The sequence below is a fragment of the Lycium barbarum genome, chromosome 3 (assembly GCF_019175385.1).
Source record: "Lycium barbarum isolate Lr01 chromosome 3, ASM1917538v2, whole genome shotgun sequence".
Classification (NCBI taxonomy): domain Eukaryota; kingdom Viridiplantae; phylum Streptophyta; class Magnoliopsida; order Solanales; family Solanaceae; genus Lycium; species Lycium barbarum.
In genome coordinates, this window is record NC_083339.1 from 55,604,404 (window position 1) to 55,609,997 (window position 5,594).

Below are 5,594 nucleotides of genomic sequence, written 5' to 3' on the forward strand. Positions count from 1 at the left end.
GGGTTTAGATACGTCTCAAATATCCAAACCCTTCTAGTTTGACTTTGGATTTGGTTTAGCTCTTACCTAGGCATATGCTAGAGTAACTTTTCAAAGTGACCTTGGACCGGAGTGGACTACTCGGGGTGAACCATTGTCGGCTGTTGGGTGACCGCACATCAACTCTGCGTTCAACGTGTTCCGAAGAAAAGGTGTTTTGTATTTTTTAGTGAAGGCTAGACTGTGAGCCCGCGTGTCCCCTTTGAAACCATGCTTTTGCCAGGAGTGGCGGAATTTATGATATGAATGCATGACAATTTATATTTTGTAAGAAAATAAACAAGTAAGCACATATTCACAATTAATATCACGTTATATTGAAACCCTTATTGTTAGAACCTAGAAAAAATTCCCATCAGAGTCGCCATTTGTTACAGTTCACTTTTACGTGGGTGCATAAAAGCTACTAAGAGGTTGTTGGTGCTCTAATTGGATTTTAGTATTTTAGGGTCGCCACCTAATTTATGAAGGAAAAATTAGGAAAATCGGGTAAAAGAGTTTATTCAACAAGAGAAAAATCTTTTTTTGGACCAGAGTTTGCGGTAAGGGTTTTGGTGATCTCCTACAGAAGGTTTTAAGCACCCTAGTATTAAGGATCTGTAGAGCACGGTTGGCCGGCGAGTTTCAATGTGTGATTATTTGCTTAAAGTGTTTACTTTCTTCCAAAAAATCTTTTGTCATACTAATCATAAAACTCAGAATTTAAGCAAAATATCCCCTTAGAAAAAGGGATTTAGGTTTCGAGAAAAACAATCTGTATAAGCGTTCAACACACTTCATTTCCGGACCAAGTCACACTCGGGATTTCTCCCGAGTAGAGTCACTACTGTTTTGGTCCTAATGGGATGAGTTTAGTTCTTATAGGTTTTATTACTTATATATAGAAAAATAAGTGAAGTATATCTCCATTTTTTATAATATAGATATATAAGAAGATTTTACTAAGTTCATTTTATCTTTATTTTTCATTGAAACTCTATTAAGCCAAACCGTACCCATACCAAAGCCATCTCATCTTAAAATGATCCCAAGTGTAATTCCTCTTGTTTTTGTCCCTTAAGTTTTGAGATTTAGGCCCAAAATATAAAATGTTCCAAGTTATTTTGAGCAAAACAGGGTCTAATTCAGTTTCATAAAAGTTTATTTAAGTTTGGATAAAAATCCAATTTTTTAAAGTTGCACAAAATGGTCTAAGTTTACAAGATATATCCATATTATTTCAACTCCAGATTTTGTCTCAATTTTAAGGAAGGATAATCTTTTTTTATTTTTTTTTTATGTTTTTTTATTTAAGAAGGGGGGGGGGGGGGGGGTCTTATGTGGGCTTAGTCCCAAAACTAATCCTACCCCTTACGTGCTGTTTTCAAATTTCTCAAAGGGGCATAAGGCCCAAAAATAAAAACTTAGTTTTATTTTCCAAAAAAAAGAAAGCCGATTTGAAGACTGCCCATATTATTGCAAAAGTTTATACTTGAAAAGGTTTCGCAATACATTGTATACATCGATTTCATGCTTGTGTTAAGGATTAAGTGAGTTTGAAAATCATTTGAGGCGACTTCCTAAATATACTAAGCATTTCCTAAGTCATAGCATCCATAGGGTTTCAATATTGTACATATTTATTTACATATATGCATACATGATATACATGTAAAATAAAAGGAGAGAAAAGGAGAATTGGACTGGTGGCCTTAGGCCCACCAGTGACCATTTTTACTCATGATTGGGCCTTCAATATATATTAGCTTCCTTTATTTCTGCTGGACTTGATCAATGAATAAAATTTGGGCCTCAGGCCCAAGAGGTCTGAAGAGAAGGGAACGACCCAAATGACCTGCAATGTTTCACATGCAAACACAAAGGGGGCAAAAGAAATTTAACGTTAGAAAGTACCTAGGCCTTAAATTCTAAACAAGAATATCAAGGGAAATATAAAGAACAGGTTCAGGCATTTTTCAAATGCGTTTCCACACTTAGTGAAGTAATCAGACAAGAAAATAAAGCAGGCCAAGTATAGCATGGCAGCGACAAATAAGAAGGTTGGCCCAAACATAAAGAGGCGAAGCCTAAATATAGCAAACAGAATAGAGAATAAGCCCCAATGAATATCATTTTTTTATGATACACAACTAGTAGATTCTGAACCCAGTACAAGTAATATACCATATTTATACTGAATATACAAGTTCTTATATACGATATAGGGACTGTGTATATATGGTATATTTTAGGTATGTCCACGATATATCCTTGGTATGTTTTAACACAGAAAACCAATACTTAAACTCAGAAAAGGGTGCCTAGTTCTACTTAGTATTTTTAACACTTCATTTAAATGACACAGGGGCAGAATTTAAAAGAAACAAGAAGAAGATACAGTGAATATGACAAGCAGTGTAAGAAATTCAAAAGACCAACAAATGCAGTGAGTTGCCATCTCAAGAAAAATGAAAACATTTTAGTGCCATTTTATGAACTTCAGAGCTGTTTTAACATGGATTTTACCCATAATCCTACTTGTTTTAAAATATAAAGGGTCCCGTAAGGTGTAATTTTTGCATAGGGGAAGCCCAACAACCTGAAATAAGGAAGACTTGGCTGAGTTTGACTAGAAACTCCAAGCCCTGTCAACTCTCTTCCTGGCCCTGGGTAAGTCACACCTATGGGTCAATCACACTATAAGTGAAAACCTTCCCATTTAAATACCACATATACCCACATAAGGTCTTAAGCTAGTCCAGTTTAATACAATCAAAATGTTTAAAAGAAGCAGGTAGGCACTAGCACAGTATCCAGTTGTCAAAAAAAAAAAAAAAAGGTAGCAGAATAGACAGTTTGAGCCTAGAGACATTAAAAATCTAAGTGTATACAATCAGGAAAATGGATGCATCTCAAGTCATCTTCTAACAGTCGAACACATCAATCAAATAGCTTAACCTCAAATGACAGTCTTAATAGAGTCAAGAAAAGATAAGAGTAGACATGGTTTCATATAAGGAATCTAACAAAGAGACTGATCATTGTTATGATTTTCTATAGCTAGTCAACACTCCACAACACGGTTAACGAACTAAACAAAGCTATACTTAATAGATTTTTAAGATCTAGTCTCAAATCAGGTTAGCACTTGACCATGTTTTATATCTATATCAAGTTAAACAAACAAACCTTATAAGGGTTATAGAGGACTTCTGGTTCACTTAACTATCCTTAATGAAACTAAACATGTTGATATGAACACTAATCAACTGATACATCAATGAATTTTAAAACATAGACCCACATCGAGACTATGCTAGTTTGTTCTAGGCTTAAACAAGACAAACAGTGCTTAACATGATTCTAAATTGGATTAACAATAAAGCAAAGCTAATCTAACATGGTAAAGATTAAATTAACCACTAAAGATCAATCAAAGCCAAACCTGAAAACTAAAACAAACAATTAACACATATACATGTAGATGACAGGAATTAAGGAAAATACCTAAATATATCTAAACTAAACAACTAATAATTAAACTGAAGTAGTAATCAACAGATAAATAATGGCTAAACTAATAATTATACATAAGCAGTAAAACGAAAAAATAAAAAATAACTAAAGGAAAGAAAATTACCTCTTTTGAGTCCAGCCGCTTGTCGACATTTGAACTTGGAAGATTTTTGCTTCCTCAACCCCGAATTCTTAAACCACACATGAACAAGAATAAAGAAAAAATATTTACAATTTAAACTTTACTCGAGAAATCAAAGTTTCAAAGCAAAATGTGCCAAAACTTAAGTATTTCGAGTTTTTAGTGAATATATTTGATATTCGGTATGTCAAAATAAAAAATTGGGGGTTCTTTATTTAGAACCCCAATCTTCTCAAAACCCTAGCCTTAAACGATGTGGGAGTTTTGTAATTTTCACAATTGCATTTCTCATACCACATCTAATGGCCAGGAATCTAGTGAATCAACAAATAAAGGGTCAGATTTGACTCGAAATCGGTCAATCTGTGGGGTTCTTCATGAACCAATAAAAATTGAGTATTAAAAATCAAATATAACAAAATTCATTTAGGTTTCTCAATCAAATGACCGTTGTAAAGCAAAAAGTGAAGCAAAGGAAGGGTAGTAATACCGTGTTTGGTTGATGCGGGTGGAGAGAGAGAGGCGAGCATTAATTGCTTGCCTGAAACAGTTGAGCCACGACTGTGTAAAGCAATTGTACACTGCCATTTTGCCATTTCAAGCAATTGTGACGAGGAGATAGGATTTTCCCTTCCTGGCGGCTAGGGTTTGGCGAGTCCAACCCTTGCTTTGAGAAAAATGAAGAAATAAAGGGGTGTTTGGTATGTCTATTACGCTTATAAGCGTATGTGGACCGGTTCTGGTCTTATTTGGACTAGGCCCGGCTAAAAACTAAAAGAATAAAGTGGCTGCATATATATATATATATATATATATACACACACACACACACACACTCATATACATGTGTATACACATGTATATCCGTGTATATACATTTATATACGTGCAAGGACTTGACCCTAGTTAAATAAATGGCAATGATTTTGCGGTTCAATTAATTTAAATCCCCTACTTATGGTCAAGCGTGAGTGATTAACCAATTAAACAAACTAAACAAACACGACTAATTATGCAAATGGGGTTAAGTTGCAAATATGGCCTTAATTGATTTTAACCTATGGAATTGGTTATTTCAATTATGGCCATATTCGGCCTAATTAACCAATTAAAGATAATTTGCAATAATGACCTTAATTGATTTGAACCGATGAATTTGGTTATTTCACTTAAGGCCAGAATTAAACTAATTAAACAATTTAAAGGATAATTTGCAATAATGACCTTAATTGATTTGAACAAATGAATTTGGCTATTTCAATTAAGGCCAGAATTAAACTAATAATTGATCATTTCAATTGTAGCCACTATTAGCCATGTAGCAAACAATTTGTGGAATTCAACACTTAATTAATTATGATTAGTTCTAATATATTGTACAAATGCACATGAAATATGCAAAATTAAGAATTGAGAGGTTAAAATGATTAATTTATTTAATTAATCAGATCTTTGAATTAAACGGAGTAAAATGCCTGCTAATTAATTTTTAGCAATTAAACAAATAATTGTTTCAAATTATCTTCTTGATTGAATTTAAAAAATATTCCATATTAATCATAAAAATATGTAAATTAATTTCTAAATGATTTATAATACTATAGAATTTATTTGCCAAATCAAAATGGCAGAATATCATCTAAATAATTTATAAAATCATTTTGACTTGTAGACAAATACATATTTCACTCCGTTTGATATCCAAAGACTCTGGGTGATTTAAATAAATTGTGGGAGGTCAATCAAGAAGCCTAAAATAATTTCACAACCAAACTATCCTTAGAAATCGAGCACGACTAACGGGGCAAGTTCTAGATTACAAATGCATTACATGAACCACCACTAACAACTCACACACACAAAATTAAATAAGGATTTATTTTGTTAAGTCGAGTGTAACCTCCCACGCGATCACTCA

At 33.3% G+C, this 5,594-nt stretch overlaps 1 long non-coding RNA gene across 1 annotated transcript; it reads right to left on the reverse strand.

Annotated features, from left to right (window-relative positions):
* Positions 1 to 1,446: 1,446 nt before the first annotated feature.
* Positions 1,447 to 4,429, reverse strand: LOC132631223 (uncharacterized). The gene is made up of 3 exons (XR_009578823.1): positions 4,167 to 4,429; positions 3,659 to 3,725; positions 1,447 to 1,873 (listed from the first exon to the last, which is right to left on the reverse strand). It is a non-coding gene; the product is annotated as an uncharacterized LOC132631223 (long non-coding RNA).
* Positions 4,430 to 5,594: the final 1,165 nt, after the last annotated feature.